The following is a 17,261-nucleotide window of genomic DNA, read 5'->3' as shown; positions in this document are numbered from 1 at the left end:
TATGAAGATATGTATATGCAGAAACCCGAATGTTGTTCGGAGTCCCGGATGAGATCCCGGACGTCACGAGGAGTTCCGGAATGGTCCGGAGGTAAAGAATTATATATAGGAAATGCAGTTTCGGGCATCGGGACAAGTTTCGGTGTTATCGGTATTGTACCGGGACCACCGGAAGGGTCCCGGGGGCCCACCGGGTGGGGCCACCTGTCCCGGGGGGCCACATGGGCTGTAGGGGGTGCGCCTTGGCCTTCATGGGCCAAGGGCACCAGCCCCTATAGGCCCATGCGCCTAGGGTTTCCCCCTAGGAGGAGTCCTAGTGGTGGAAGGCACCCTTGGGTGCCTTGGGGGGGAGGGAAACCTCCCCTAGGCCGCCGCCCCCCCCTAGTAGATGCCATCTACTAGGGCCGGCGCCCCCCTGGCACCCCTATATATAGTGGGGGGGAGAGGAGGGATTTTACACCAGCCCCTGGCGCCTCCACCTCCCCCTGTTACGTCTCTCCCTCGTAGTCTCGGCGAAGCCCTGCTGCTGTGACGCCCTGCATCCACCACCACGCCGGAGTGCTGCTGGATCTTCATCAACCTCTCCTTCCCCCTTGCTGGATCAAGAAGGAGGAGACGTCTCCCGTCCCGTACATGTGTTGAACGCGGAGGTGCCGTCCGTTCGGCGCTGGTCATCGGTGATTTGGATCACGTCGAGTACGACTACATCATCACCGTTCTTTTGAACGCTTCCGCTCGCGATCTACAAAGGTATGTAGATGCATCTAATGACTCGTTGCTAGATGAACTCCTAGATGATCTTGGTGAAACGAGTAGGAAAAATTTTGTTTTCTGCAACGTTCCCCAACAGTGGCATCATGAGCTAGGTCTATGCGTAGTTCTTCTTGCGCGAGTAGAACACAATTTGTTGTGGGCGTAGATTTGTCAACTTTCTTGCCGTTACTAGTCCTTTCTTGCTTCAGCGGTATTGTGGGATGAAGCGGCCCGGACCAACCTTACACGTATGCTTACGTGAGACCGGTTCCACTGACTAACATGCACTAGTTGCATAAGGTGGCTGGCGGGTGTCTGTCTCTCCTACTTTAGTTGGAGCGGAATCGATGAACAGGGTCCTTATGAAGGGTAAATAGAAGTTGACAAATCACGTTGTGGCTTTAACGTAGGTAAGAAGACGTTCTTGCTAGAACCCTAATTCAGCCACATAAAACTTGCAACAACAATTAGAGGACGTCTAACTTGTTTTTGCAGCAAGTGGTTTGTGATATGATATGGCCAAAGTTGTGATGAATGATGAATGATCTATATGTGATGTATGAGATGTTCATGCTATTGTAATAGGATTCACGACTTGCATGTTGATGAGTATGACAACCGGCAGGAGCCATAGGAGTTGTCTTTATTCTTTTAATGACCTGCGTGTCATCGAGAAACGCCATGTAAATTACTTTACTTTATTGCTAAACGCGTTAGCCATAGTAGTAGAAGTAATAGTTGGCGAGCAACTTCATGGAGACACGATGATGGAGATCATGATGATGGAGATCATGGTGTCAAGCCGGTGACAAGATGATCATGGAGCCCCAAGATGGAGATCAAAGGAGCTATGTGATATTGGCCATATCATGTCACGTTTATTATTTGATTGCATGTGATGTTTATCATGTTTTTCATCTTGTTTACTTAGAACGACGGTAGTAAATAAGGTGATCCCTCATACTAATTTCAAGAAGTGTTCCCCCTAACTGTGCACCGTTGCGACAGTTCGCTGTTTCAAAACACCACGTGATGATCGGGTGTTTTATTCAGACGTTCACATACAACGGGTGTAAGACAGATTTACACATGCAAACACTTAGGTTGACTTGACGAGCCTAGCATGTACAGACATGGCCTCGAAACACAGAAGACCGAAAGGTCGAGCATGAGTCGTATAGAAGATACGATCAACATGAAGATGTTCACCGATGTTGACTAGTCCGTCTCACGTGATGATCGGACACGGTCTAGTTTAACTCGGATCATGTAATACTTAGATGACTAGAGGGATGTCTAATCTAAGTGGGAGTTCACTAATAATTTGATTAGTTGAACTTATTTGTCATGAACTTAGTCTAAAATCTTTGCAATATGTCTTGTAGATCAAATGGCCAACGTAGTCCTCAACTTCAATGCGTTCCTAGAGAAAACTAAGCTGAAAGACGATGGCAGCAACTATACGGACTGGGTCCGGAACCTGAGGATCATCCTCATAGCTGCCAAGAAAGATTATGTCCTACAAGCACCGCTTGGTGACGCACCCGTTCTCCCTGCAGAACAAGATGTTATGAACGCTTGGCAGGCACGTTTCGATGACTACTCCCTCGTTCAGTGCGGCATGCTTTACAGCCTAGAGCCGGGGCTCCAAAAGCGTTTTGAGAGACATGGAGCATATGCGATGTTCGAAGAGCTGAAAATGGTTTTCCAAGCTCATGCCCGGGTCGAGAGATATGAAGTCTCCGACAAATTCTTCAGCTGTAAGATGGAGGAAAACAGTTCTGTCAGTGAGCACATACTCACTATGTCTGGGTTGCATAACCGCTTGACTCAGCTGGGAGTTAATCTCCCGGATGATGCGGTCATTGACAGAATCCTCCAGTCGCTTCCACCAAGCTACAAGAGCTTTGTGATGAACTTCAATATGCAGGGGATGGAAAAGACCATTCCTGAAGTATTTGCTATGCTGAAATCAGCAGAGGTAGAAGTCAGGAAGGAACATCAAGTGTTGATGGTCAATAAAACCACTATGTTCAAGAAAGGCAAGGGTAAAAAGAACTTCAAGAAGGACGGCAAGGAGGTTGTCGCGCCCGGCAAGCAAGCTGCCGGGAAGAAGCCAAAGAATGGACCCAAGCCCGAGACTGAGTGCTTTTATTGCAAGGGAAGCAGTCACTGGAAGCGGAACTGCCCTAAGTACTTAGCGGATAAGAAGGCCGGCAAAACAAAAGGTATATGTGATATACATGTAATTGATGTGTACCTTACTAGTGCCCGTAGTGGCTCCTGGGTATTTGATACCGGTGCAGTTGCTCACATTTGTAACTCAAAGCAGGGGCTGCGGAATAAGCGGAAACTAGCAAAGGACGAGGTGACGATGCGCGTCGGGAATGGTTCCAAGGTCAATGTGATCGCCGTCGGCATGCTACCTCTGCATCTCCCTTCGGGATTAGTTTTAAACCTTAATAATTGTTATTTAGTGCCAGCTTTGAGCATGAACATTGTATCGGGATCTCATTTAATTCGAGATGGCTACTCTTTTAAATCTGAGAATAATGGTTGTTCCATTTTTATGAGAGATATGTTTTATGGTCATGCTCCTATGGTGAATGGTTTATTCTTTATGAATCTCGAACGTGATGATACACATGTTCATAATGTGAGTACCAAAAGAAGTAAGGTTGATAATGATAGTCCCACATACCTGTGGCACTGCCGCCTTGGTCACATAGGTGTCAAACGCATGAAGAAGCTCCATGCTGATGGACTTTTAGAGTCTCTTGATTATGAATCATTTGACACATGCGAACCATGCCTTATGGGTAAAATGACCAAGACTCCGTTCTCAGGAACAATGGAGCGAGCAACCGACTTATTGGAAATCATACATACTGATGTGTGCGGTCCAATGAGTGTTGAGGCTCGCGGTGGCTATCGTTATGTTCTAACCCTCACTGATGATTTAAGTAGGTATGGGTATATCTACTTAATGAAACACAAGTTTGAAACCTTTGAAAAGTTCAAGGAATTTCAGAGTGAGGTTGAAAATCAACGTGACAGGAAAATCAAGTTTCTACGATCAGATCGTGGAGGAGAATACTTGAGTCACGAGTTTGGGGCACACTTAAGAAAATGTGGAATAGTTTCACAACTCACGCCGCCTGGAACACCTCAGCGTAATGGTGTGTCCGAACGTCGTAATCGCACTCTATTAGATATGGTGTGATCTATGATGTCTCTTACCGATTTACCGCTTTCTTTTTGGGGCTATGCTTTAGAGACTGCCGCATTCACTTTAAATAGGGCTCCGTCGAAATCCGTTGAGACGACACCGTATGAATTATGGTTTGGGAAGAAACCTAAGCTGTCGTTTCTAAAAGTTTGGGGATGCGATGCTTATGTCAAGAAACTTCAACCTGAAAAGCTCGAACCCAAGTCGGAAAAATGCGTCTTCATAGGATACCCAAAAGAAACTATTGGGTACACCTTCTACCTCAGATCCGAAGGCAAGATCTTTGTTGCCAAGAATGGGTCCTTTCTGGAGAAAGAGTTTCTCTCGAAAGAAGTAAGTGGGAGGAAAGTAGAGCTTGATGAAGTATTACCTCTTGAACCGGAAAATGGCGCAACTCAAGAAAATGTTCTTGAGGTGCCTGCACCGACTAGAGAGGAAGTTAATGATAATGATCAAAATACTTCTGATCAAGCCCCTACTGAAATTCGAAGGTCCACAAGGACACGTTCCGCGCCAGAGTGGTACGGCAACCCTGTCTTGGAAATCATGCTGTTAGACAACGGTGAACCTTCGAACTATGAAGAAGCGATGGCGGGCCCGGATTCCGACAAATGGCTGGAAGCCATGAAATCCGAGATAGGATCCATGTATGAAAACAAAGTATGGACTTTGACTGACTTGCCCGTTCAGCGGCGAGCCATAGAAAATAAATGGATCTTTAAGAGGAAGACAGACGCAGATGGTAATGTGACCATCTATAAAGCTCGGCTTGTCGCCAAGGGTTATCGACAAGTTCAAGGGGTTGACTACGATGAGACTTTCTCACCGGTAGCGAAGCTGAAGTCCGTCCGAATCATGTTAGCAATTGTCGCATTCTATGATTACGAAATATGGCAAATGGACGTCAAAATGGCATTCCTTAATGGTTTCCTTAAGGAAGAATTGTATATGATGCAGCCGGAAGGTTTTGTCGATCCTAAGAATGCTGACAAAGTGTGCAAGCTCCAACGCTCGATTTATGGGCTGGTGCAAGCATCTCGGAGTTGGAACATTCGCTTTGATGAGATGATCAAAGCGTTTGGGTTCACACAGACTTATGGAGAAGCCTGCGTTTACAAGAAAGTGAGTGGGAGCTCTGTAGCATTTCTCATATTATATGTAGATGACATACTTTTGATGGGAAATGATATAGAACTCTTGGACAACATCAAGGCCTACTTGAATAAAAGTTTTTCAATGAAGGACCTTGGAGAAGCTGCTTATATATTAGGCATCAAAATCTATAGAGATAGATCAAGACGCCTCATAGGTCTTTCACAAAGCACATACCTTGATAAGATATTGAAGAAGTTCAATATGGATCAATCCAAGAAGGGGTTCTTGCCTGTGTTACAAGGTATGAAATTGAGCTCAGCTCAATGTCCGACCACGGCAGAAGAAATAGAAGAGATGAGCGTCATCCCCTATGCCTCAGCCATAGGTTCTATTATGTATGCCATGCTGTGTACCAGACCTGATGTAAACCTTGCCGTAAGTTTGGTAGGAAGGTACCAAAGTAATCCCGGCAAGGAACACTGGACAACGGTCAAGAATATCCTGAAGTACCTGAAAAGGACTAAGGAAATGTTTCTCGTTTATGGAGGTGACGAAGAGCTCGTCGTAAAGGGTTACGTCGACGCTAGCTTCGACACAGATCTGGATGACTCTAAGTCACAAACCGGATACGTGTATATTTTGAATGGTGGGGCAGTAAGCTGGTGCAGTTGCAAGCAAAGCGTCGTGGCGGGATCTACATGTGAAGCGGAGTACATGGCAGCCTGGGAGGCAGCACATGAAGCAATATGGGTGAAGGAGTTCATCACCGACCTAGGAGTCATACCCAATGCGTCGGGGCCGATCAAGCTCTTCTGTGACAACACTGGCGCTATTGCACTTGCCAAGGAGCCCAGGTTTCACAAGAAGACAAGGCACATCAAGCGTCGCTTCAACTCCATTCGTGAAAATGTTCAAGATGGAGACATAGAGATTTGTAAAGTACATACGGACCTGAATATAGCAGATCCGTTGACTAAACCTCTCCCTAGAGCAAAACATGATCAACACCAGAATTCTATGGGTGTTCGATTCATCACAATGTAACTAGATTATTGACTCTAGTGCAAGTGGGAGACTGTTGGAAATATGCCCTAGAGGCAATAATAAAAGCTTTATTATTATATTTCCTTGTTCATGATAATTGTCTTTTATTCATGCTATAACTGTATTATCCGGAAATCGTAATACACGTGTGAATACATAGACCACAATATGTCCCTAGTGAGCCTCTAGTTGACTAGCTCGTTGTGATCAACAGATAGTCATGGTTTCCTGGCTATGGACACTGGATGTCGTTGATAACGGGATCACATCATTAGGAGAATGATGTGATGGACAAGACCCAATCTTAAGCATAGCATAAAGGTCGGTTAGTTCGTTTGCTAGAGCTTTTCCAGTGTCAAGTATCTCTTCCTTCGACCATGAGATCGTGTAACTCCCGGATACCGTAGGAGTGCTTTGGGTGTACCAAACGTCACAACGTAACTGGGTGATTATAAACGTGCACTACGGGTATCTCCGAAAGTGTCTGTTGGGTGACATGGATCAAGACTGGGATTTGTCACTCCGTATGACGGAGAGGTATCACTGGGCCCACTCGGTAATGCATCATCATAATGAGCTCAGAGTGACCAAGTGTCTGGTCACGGGATCATGCATTACGGTACGAGTAAAGTGACTTGCCGGTAACGAGATTGAACGAGGTATTGGGATACCGACGATCGAATCTCGGGCAAGTAACATACCGATAGACAAAGGGAATAGCGTACGGGGTTGATAGAATCCTCGACATCGTGGTTCATCCGATGAGATCATCGTGGAGCATGTGGGAGCCAACATGGGTATCCAGATCCCGCTGTTGGTTATTGACCGGAGAGTCGTCTCGGTCATGTCTGCTTGTCTCCCGAACCCGTAGGGTCTACACACTTAAGGTTCTGTGACGCTAGGGTTATGAAGATATGTATATGCAGAAACCCGAATGTTATCCGGAGTCCCGGATGAGATCCCGGACGTCACGAGGAGTTCCGGAATGGTCCGGAGGTAAAGAATTATATATAGGAAGTGCAGTTTCGGGCATCGAGACAAGTTTCGGTGTTATCGGTATTGTACCGGGACCACCGGAAGGGTCCCGGGGGCCCACCGGGTGGGACCACCTGTCCCGGGGGGGCACATGGGCTGTAGGGGGTGCGCCTTGGCCTTCATGGGCCAAGGGCACCAGCCCCTATAGGCCCATGCGCCTAGGGTTTCCCCCTAGGAGGAGTCCTAGTGGTGGAAGGCACCCTTGGGTGCCTTGGGGGGGAGGGAAACCTCCCCTAGGCCGCCGCCCCCCCTAGTAGATGCCATCTACTAGGGTCGGCGCCCCCCTGGCACCCCTATATATAGTGGGGGGGAGAGGAGGGATTTTACACCAGCCCCTGGCGCCTCCACCTCCCCCCGTTACGTCTCTCCCTCGTAGTCTCGGCGAAGCCCTGCTGCTGTGACGCCCTGCATCCACCACCACGCCGTCGTGCTGCTGGATCTTCATCAACCTCTCCTTCCCCCTTGCTGGATCAAGAAGGAGGAGACGTCTCCCGTCCCGTACGTGTGTTGAACGCGGAGGTGCCGTCCGTTCGGCGCTGGTCATCGGTGATTTGGATCACGTCGAGTACGACTACATCATCACCGTTCTTTTGAATGCTTCCGCTCGCGATCTACAAAGGTATGTAGATGCATCTAATGACTCGTTGCTAGATGAACTCCTAGATGATCTTGGTGAAACGAGTAGGAAAATTTTTGTTTTCTGCAACGTTCCCCAACACCGTGGCCGTCCATCACCTGCACTGATCGGGTGGCGGGCAGCGCCCGGTGGCAGAGAGCGTCATCTGCTGAGTACAGACGGCGGCAGACGGCGTCATCTCCAGAGCGGTCTGCGTAGGGTGGACGGCATCCTTGCCGTTTCTAAGTGCTGCAGCCGAACAAAGCTTCTATTCTATGGTTAGTGCTCTGAAGCTCCTGTTCATTCTCAGTGAGTATTGTAGCTCTTTTCTAAGCGAGTCACTCAGCACACAAGCTTACTCCTGAGTATTGTAGCTCTTTTCATTCTCTGATCATTTGTGTGGGGAAAAATACTCCTGAGTATTGTGTCGTACTTAAATCATCTCAACTCTGCTATATGTTTACCTGCCATCTCAACTCTGCATCGATATCTAATGGTTCAAAATTTGAGAAAATTTTCCATCTTACACACATGCATGATATTACATTATCAATTGTTATGTGAGAAATCTACTCTTTCTAGCATGGTCATATCTGTTGAATAAAGCCAAGTCTTCAGTAGCTAGTGTTTATTTCTTCAGCTTCGTCAGTTTTGTTAGTAGTAGTTTTGAGGTTGTTTTCTGTCAGTGAGTTTAGCTCGAGTTAATTAGCGCCAAGAGTGAGTCTGGCGCCCCCTCTGATCGCTTGTGGGATGGCACGAGCGCCACGATCGGTGGTGCCGCGTAGTTAGGGGCCATGAGCCCGTTTCCTTTGCTGTACTGGAAGTAAATTCGGTGAATGAAAGGCAGAAAAGCCACAAGTTCTGCGCGGCGCAAACCTCCTGTTCTTCTTCCTACATGATTGCTTATTTTTTAGAACACTTTTTTGATCCTGTTGTAGCAGCAAAACTTGTCAAACAACATATTGAATTATTGGATGAAAGCGAGGAGGAGGATGACCACGATGAAACTATGATGCAATATCGTAGTAATGATGAACATCACACTGGTCACAATATTGGTGGTGATGACGAGTAGTTCCAGGTCTGTGAATTTATCTTCTGTGTTCACGTCTCTAGATTTTATCTCATGTGTTCACATCTTTCTTAATACCTTGCCTTGCCTTGTTCGGTTCTAGTGCAGAAAGGTCTATGGTCAATTGTTATTTTGTGCTTCTACTACAGAAAGGTCTATGGTATATTTTGTCTGTCCTTTTCAAGTAAAGAAATCTAAATGTTATCTATATAATACCTTGCCTTGTTTGGTTGTATCGGTTATACCTGTATGTTGTCCATTAGGTTTGATAGTTAACATACTTTATGTATGTCTGAACTTGTAAGTTGTAACCTTGTTCTCGATAAGTGTTTTGTGTTCCTCTGTGAACTATGGTTTGCAAGCTAATATTGATATGATATTCTCCTACATACTTCAAACTTACTGGATTAATTCCCTCAGGTATGACTTCCTGAACAGGTATTGAACTTGTAAGTTGTAACCTTGTCCATCAACTGGTATTTATGGTATGGAGTATGGACCTCTTTGTTGTTCTGGAGCATGCTGGATACCGCGTCCCCGGTGATGCCGATGCAAGGTCTGTGTTGGGATCCACCAAAGGGTGACCAAGGAAGATGCCATGAAAAAACGATGCCATGAAAAAAAGATGCCATGAAGTGGTTCCAGGTCAAGTATGAGTGTGTCATCCTGAAGAAGTCCCATGCTAGCTAGTAACCTTTTGAGTGATTGAGTTGTTGTTAGAGTTTAAGTCAGTCAAACTTCATCTGGATCATGGAATCGTATGTTTATTGGTACAAAGCCGCACTACTAATTTTGCCTCATCTGTTGGGCTGACCTGCATCTATATTACCTTTATTGGATAAAAATTGAAGCAGTTGGTTCTGACTTAGTGTTGCGTGGGTTCAGACTGTTGTAACGCGGCTTGTTAAAAATGAAGAAAATGCACAGAATGCGTGGGTTCAGACTTAGTGTTGCGTGGCTTTGGTTCAGTTGGGTTCAGAAACAGCCGAAAAATTGGGTTCAGGCCTAGTGTTTCGCGGCCGTGTTTGCTGCCACCGACTGTGTTGCTAACAGAAGCTGACTTAATCAAAATACTAAAGAATTTCCCCTTTTTTTACTAAAGAACTCCCTTAGTAACTAAAGCTATGACATGTGGGGTTGTGTCCTTTAAATTATATTTAAACTCCCAAGATCATAATAAATTCATATGAACTCAGAAAATTATATATAACTAAGACACATACCGGTACGTTGCAAAAGAAGAGTCTGTAAGAAAGGAACATGTAGAAATTAGAAAACCAACATAAAGCAAACTGACATTGCCACTAATTAATTTTTTTGAAACCGAGGCAAAATATTTGCCTCATATATTAATTAAGGGGGAATAGAGTTTGAAATACACCTCGTAACTGAAAAAACAAAAGAGTGTTACTTTATGTTACCCAATTTCTTCGCCCCGGCGGTTACCCAAAGGATGACTTCACTTTTGATGTTGTTGAGCAAAACCGTTGGAGGCATACTCTTTTGTCGAAAGACCCGGGCGTTCCGTTCGTTCCAAATGGTCCATCCCAATAGCATGGCGAGGGAGGCCATGGCTTTCCGGTTGGGGGTGCTCTTGCTTGATCTATTTACCCACCATTCCTTTAAAGAGTCCTCAAGGTGCCAAGTAGATGTGTCAAGATCTTTTAAATGTACCTACTCATTGACCAAATTCCATAGGCGAAGGGTGAATCGACATTTGACGAAAAGGTGTAGGCCAGATTCTTGTTCTCTTTTGCATAGGGGGCAGAGTTGAAAGTTTGGCCATCCACGCCGGACCAACCTATTGGCTGTCTAGGTTCGATCTTGTATGGCCAGCCAAGCAAACAATTTCACCTTGGGCGGTGCCCAAGCCTTCCAAACCGTGTGATCCATAGGAGAGTGGACCATTCCAAGAAATTGCACGGAGTAAGCCGCCGTCGTGGAGTATTGGCCATTAGTGGCATGCTTCCAAGTAATCTCATCCTCCGTGTGCTCCTCAAGTGAGAATTCCGAGATCAGAAGCCAAGGATTAACAAATTGACGAATGTGTGTCATAAAGAAGTTGGCGGTCATCTTGATTTTGTTGATCCAGGATCCCCTGTTGAGAGCTTCTCTCACATTTCAGTTTTTTCTTGTGGAAGCCTCATGGATGAGAGGCTCAATATAAATAGGTCTCCTACCATGCACCCAAGGCGCCTCCCAAAAAGGGGTCTTGGCCCTGTTCCCAATAGTGATAGAACTGGAGGCATAGAAGAAATCCCGGTTCTTTTCATCGCAAGGGTTGCCCATGCCAACCCACATCTTGGAGGGTGCGCACAAATTTGACAGTGTTGAGCACACCGAGGCCTGCACGGTCGTATGGGCGGCATACGAGGTCCCAGTTTACTTTGCATTTTTCCCCTGTGGTCTTGTCAGAACCTACCAAAAGAAAGGCACGCTGGAGCTTGTTGGTGTTGTGGAGAGTGCTCGGCGGAACAATGAGCGATGTGATGAAGTATACCAATAATGAGGAGAGCATGGAAAAAGATATTGAAGGCGACTCGTTCTCTTCCCCAACGGCACGAGAGGCAAACGAGGAAGAGAAACCATTCCCCCCTCCCTCCGCCGGCGAAGCCGCTGGTCCCTGCCTCCATCTGTCACTCCGCCGGTGGCTACGGGTGGGGACCTCGGCGCCATGTTGTTTCACTGTCGACTGGTTTGCTCTAGCGGGAACAAATGGTCCATCACAGTGGTCATTTGGCTTGTAATTCATGAATCTTCATACATGATAGCTAATTTTTTAGAACACTTTTTGAGACAATTGTCGTATTACAAGTTTATCATTTTTCCCAGCAGCTAGGCCACATATAATTACATAATGCGAAGGTTTTTTTGTTTTGATTTTTTTGAATTTGTTATGTCGGTTTCAAAATGCAGTCAAAAAATGCCAGAATAACTGTTCATACTTAGGGATTGAATCTTGCAAAACTCTTGGTATATCTATGATGAAATAGATATTTGTGTACCTAAAAATATTTTTTTAAATAACAAGTAAACTATAAGGGAGTTGTAGTTCAAATTTTCATAAAAATGACTTAATTATTTTTTTGTACATAATATGTGCTAAGTTTTCTACCTCCACATCTCCTCCCGCCACACCTAAAATCTTTTTCGCTGCTGGCGAAAATTTTCCCGCTCCACATATGAGGGTATTTTTGTCACCAGAGAACACCGCCACACGCCCGCACCGCACGATATGAGGGTATTTTCGTCAAACTAATTCAGCCGCACCACACCATACCGCTGCTCCCGTCCCCCAAATCCCCAAATTCCCTCGAACCCTAGCCGCCCCTGCCCTCCCCACGAACCCTAGCCGCCCCTGCCCTCCCCTCGAGCGCGAGCCGCGGCCGATCTAGACACCGGCGGGGCGCCGCGAGCAGCGGCCGGTCCAGCCACCGGCGTGCGGCGAAAGCAGCGGCCGGTCTAGCCACCGGAGGGGCGACGGGAGCAACGGCGTGACCTTGACCTCTCCAGGTACGGGCCTCTGGCGCCTGTGCTTCCCCGCTCCGGCTCGCCCAACCCAGCAGCACACTCCACCACCACATCTCTCTCTCTCTCTCTCTGCACCATCACACTCCACCGTTTCTCACTGTATTTGTTATGTCATGGTGAAGGTTGCAGAGGTGGAAAGGAAGCAGAAGAGGGTGCCGTTCGACCAACCTCTCAGGACAAGCTGCTCACGGAGGTGCCCAAGTACAAGCGGACTATGTTCTCTGTCCTCCCCTAGGTAACTTCATGTTCATCCCACATCCAAGTAGGTGGTCCATTTTAACTAAATCCGATTCAGTTTCTGGACAACTAAGTCTACTTTTACTGAAGAAAAGTGGCGTTGCGGGAGTCTAGATAGCTCTGCAATAGTAGACTCATGATATTACGTGACCACGCAGCTCTAGTTCTGCCAGTCCCCATTGAAAATTCCAAATCAACATCAGTTCTGCACTGGCTGTTAATTTAAATATTTAATCCTATTGCTACACTTAATTTCTGCAAATTTAACGAACTGAACATTTGAACTGCAAATGTATTTTGTTTTGCACTTGCTCTCAACTGAATACTTGTATATTATACAAAGACATGATACATAAGCAATCTTTATAAATAGCTAAAAATGTGTAGCCTACAACATGTGTGTGACAGTGTGACTGATGTCGATGACAAGTAGTGAAGTGCTTGTGTCTAGATACTATTATATGTGCAACTATTTATCTACCTTTCAAAGCATCTGCCCACTTTATATTTTTAACTTGTAACTGCTATGCTGCTCCCTAGGCCATTAACTCGTCCAGCAAGCAAGGCAAGTAAACCAGGCAACAACCAAGCTGACTAGCACAGTTCCAATTCCCGTGAGATCCACTATGACAAAGATGACAACGAGCAAGAAACTCGCAGGTATACAACTTGTTTGTTGAGTGTGCTGTTTGGTTTTCTATGGACGTGAATTGTGCTTTGCATAGTTTCGTGCCTAGCTAATGTTTTTAACCTAGTAACTGAAATTTACGTCTTCTAGGATTGCAAAACAAAATAAAATAGTTCGCTCCTGATATGTACTCTGTATAAACAAAAATAGTTCGCTCCTGATTTGTATTTGTATTCTAGGATTGCTAAGAAACTCGCAGCTCAGTTGTTTGTGTTGTCTTGCTTCTCCTATGCATTTCAACCATTCAATCTTACAATTATATTTTTTGTTCATGTAAAGAAGCGCCAACTGCTGAATACGAGAAGATTAGGGCTAAAAATTTGATGAGGAACAACCGCATATTCCAATCACTTGGCATTGCTGCATTAGGTATGATGGTTAGGAACTCAAATCGAATGCAGCAAAGTAGTGTCATCACTGATGGGGACTCAGCTTCTGCCATAACACAACAAGGCTCAAGCTCTGAGTAGAGTCCTGACGATGAGGTCATTGAGGAGGATGAAGTTGATGATATTGTAGTGGAGAAGGAAGATAAGGTGCTAATTCTACTTTTGTTTTTGAGGGATGGGGGCTATTTGTATGCTATATGTGCTTCAGTGCTTTGACTAATTCTGGAAATACATTTTTTGCATGAGATCTAATAGTTGTCTCTCTTTTATTATAATGCTTTGAAGGTTCCTAAGAAGGCAAGGAAGTCGATCAATAAAAAGACATGATGTCTGAAGATAGATATGTTGTCTTTATCTCTACCTTCCTTTACTAAACATCAGTTGTGCTACTTGGAGAGATGATGATAACATTGATTTGCATGTTATTATGGCTGCATACCCTTTTGAACTGCAACTTGGATTGCAATCTTTAGGGGCCTTTGTGGTTGCTCCATTAATTCTCATACATCTTTTTCCATGGTAGGAAACCTGTCAGTCGAACAAGGAGAACCGTTTCGAAGTTAAGTTCCATCAGAAAACTGGTTCTCGCCCCTACATTTCCCATGTGCAAACTTTGGTAAGGATCTCTCATGTTTTCATTTGCTACTACAGTGATTATTTCAATTGTTTCTTATTGTTCCATTGTGTCGTGAACAATTTCAGAAAGAGGCTCGTAAGGGTGAAGAGTTGACTTTGTTTGATCTATTCAAGGAGTGCCACAATGGCAAGAAGACTGGTTTCTCTGAGCCAGTTAAGAAGGCGATAGTAAGTTTCTACTATTCTTTTCTGTGTTGATGAGGCTTGTTTACCTCATCCTTGTTAGACTTGATTACATTATATGACTTCTGCTCGACAGATTTGATAGAGATGGGTTGTTCAAAGTAGTACAGTATATGATTCATGTTTTGTTATAGTTTGTTTGTCCCAATCCTCTGTTTCATTGCATTGCATATTCATTTTGGTACTGGAAATGCGACAATATTCAGGCAATTTTAGTTCTTGTTGCAGTCCAGCAGGTACTGCTTTGTCGTTTAACACTAGTAATTAAGAGAGAGTGTTGTATGCTCTTTGATTATTTTTCTAGTGATTGCCTGAAGCATCTATCTTCCTTGCTTTCGAAGTGGAGAAACTCTGTCATTTCATATATGATCTGAATGAAATGTTTAGGACTTGTGGAAGTGGATTCTCTAATACTGTATACTGTACTAAAGAAACAACATATGCGCTCCTGAAATGTACTACATTCTTCTCCGCTCCATGTTCCCATTTAAGCTAAACAAAGGTGCACTTAGTTTCCTAATTTAAATTTCAACAATGGTTTGTTGTGTATGCTTACCTGTTTAATAAACCTGGTGCCATGCTTCTTTCATGTAGTTGATAGTAACTTGCAAAAAAAGTGATTCCCAAGAATGATTAATTCTGCTTGTTTGCTTCAAAGTTTTCAAATAACTACTAGTTAATTAGTAGCATGGAGACTGGATTATTATTTAGTCAACATTCTTGAATAGTTTGCTTATAAAGTTTCCTAGTCATTCAGAACCAACTGCAATGACATGTGTACATCTTTCTTTAAATGTCAGGCTGACATGTAAAAAGCTATGGAACAAGGGGTACCAGAAGGTGGAGAACCGAAGAATGTTGCTGCTGTTGTTGCTGACATTCTCACTAAAGAATGTCCCTCAAACACATTCCTTCAAAATGTTGGCCTTGATTCGAGCTCCAAGAAGTTCAACAGGTCTGCATCTGCTTTGGATGCTCATGTACAAGAACTAGAGTACAAGCTTGAGAGGGAGAGGCAAGCCGCTGAGTTGATGCGAGAGGAGCTTGTTGAGGTCAAGAAGAAATCAGAGGAGACCGAAGCTGCACGCGCCGCAGAGTATCAATTGTTACTGCAAAGAGTTGAGGCCACCGATGCGAGGGTTGTAGCAAGTGATGCTAGATTTGCGCGTCTCATGGATCTATTCGAAGGTAAAATAGTTTAGTACGGCATGGTTGATGTTGGCTTTGGGACCTTTGATGTTGAGTTGTTTGGACCTGGGGTTGATGAGTTTTGGTTGACTGGACATGTGAATCACAATATGGACCAGGGATTGGCTGTGGTTTAATGAGGTTCTGTTTTGGTTGGTGCATCTTATGAACATGGTGTACTGATACTAAGCTACTGGCTATGTTATTTTGGTTGGTGCATCTTATAAATCTGTGGCGTAATGATACTGTTGGGCCTAAGTTAATGAAATCTAGGAGAATTATATTTATCATTCTATTCTCCTGTATTGGTTGACTGCCAAATTGTGCAATGATTTTTTTCTTTTTGAGCTACTGTTGGCTATTGGCTGGACAGCGAAAAATACTAAATTGTATGAGTGGGCTTGCTCGTCTCAAGGCCCAATATAGTTTTTTTGATAGAAAAAGATTCATATATTTTTGTTGGTTAGAGAGAAGGGTTGGCATTGAATAAATGGACTGCACATTGCCTGAGCCCAAGAACTAACATTAACAGGCCGTGGCCCAAAAGTAAATGTAAAAATGGGCTAAATTATTGGGCCCAGCCCATTAAAACAACTGATTTGGACTAATCCTACATGGCATCCATGTCATCATTTTTTCCACGTCAGCGCCACGCTGGTTCAGCCACATCAGATTCTAGGTGGCCTAGGCTCATTAGTAATGACCATAATTTTGGTCAAAGATTTAACGACCAAAATTTTGGTCAAGGGCGGCCATGACCAAAATTTCAGAAAAGGTCACGTTTGTTCGTTCTTGACGGCCAACTGTTGACCTTCCGAATTTGGTCAAAAAAGGTCAATAAACGAAAGCAATGACGAATTAACGACCAAAATGCGGAGTCATAATTGACCGTATTTCCTGTAGTGGCGTCCGACACACCATGGCGACTCGCAAGTCCCTGGCTGATGCTTGGTACTCGCCGGCCCTGGATTCCCCAAATTTGTCGGAGAAGAATCTCGCCCTCGCGCGCCTGATGACGGTGGCGCAGGGCAGCGAGGGGGCGACTGTGCTCAAGGTCGGCTCCGACCAGCCTGAGGGCAAGGGGAGCACCTTCTACCATTCTTCATGAGCGCCATCGTCGCCGGTTTGGTGCCTTCTTTCTCTGAGTTCTTCTTTACCGTTCTCCGCCAATACAATTTGCAGGCCCTGCATCTCCACCCCAACTCTGTCCTTCTCCTGGCGACTTTCGCCTACTATTGCGAGGCTCATGTTGGTGTGAAGCCCTCGGTGGCCTTGCCGCGCCACTTTTTCTCCCTCCGGGTTTCTGGCGCTCAGGTTTCCGCATGCGCGAGCTTCATTGCATACTCCAGCTCCAACGCCATCTCGAAGCCTGGGAAGAGGATCGAAGGCTACCGGAGCAAGTGGGTCATGATGGATGTCGGGCGCCTCCACCCTCGTCTGGTATTGCCCACGGGGCAACCTAAGTCCGTTGACGCATGGTCCCGCGCGGAGCTTGTCGACCCTCACGCGAAGGCGGTGTTGAGGAGGATGAACACGGACCTGAGGCCAAGCAACTTGGGGGCGGC

At 45.3% G+C, this 17,261-nt stretch overlaps 1 long non-coding RNA gene across 1 annotated transcript; it reads left to right on the top strand.

Annotated features, from left to right (window-relative positions):
• Positions 1 to 12,105: 12,105 nt before the first annotated feature.
• Positions 12,106 to 15,989, top strand: LOC123087066 (uncharacterized). Its single transcript, XR_006441220.1, has 7 exons — positions 12,106 to 12,357; positions 12,498 to 12,610; positions 13,153 to 13,272; positions 13,580 to 13,836; positions 13,975 to 14,305; positions 14,392 to 14,493; positions 15,309 to 15,989. It is a non-coding gene; the product is annotated as an uncharacterized lncRNA (long non-coding RNA).
• The last annotated feature ends 1,272 nt before the right edge of the window (positions 15,990 to 17,261 follow it).

This window comes from Triticum aestivum, chromosome 4A, assembly GCF_018294505.1.
Source record: "Triticum aestivum cultivar Chinese Spring chromosome 4A, IWGSC CS RefSeq v2.1, whole genome shotgun sequence".
NCBI classification, from domain to species: domain Eukaryota; kingdom Viridiplantae; phylum Streptophyta; class Magnoliopsida; order Poales; family Poaceae; genus Triticum; species Triticum aestivum.
This window is presented reverse-complemented; position numbering and strand designations above follow the sequence as displayed.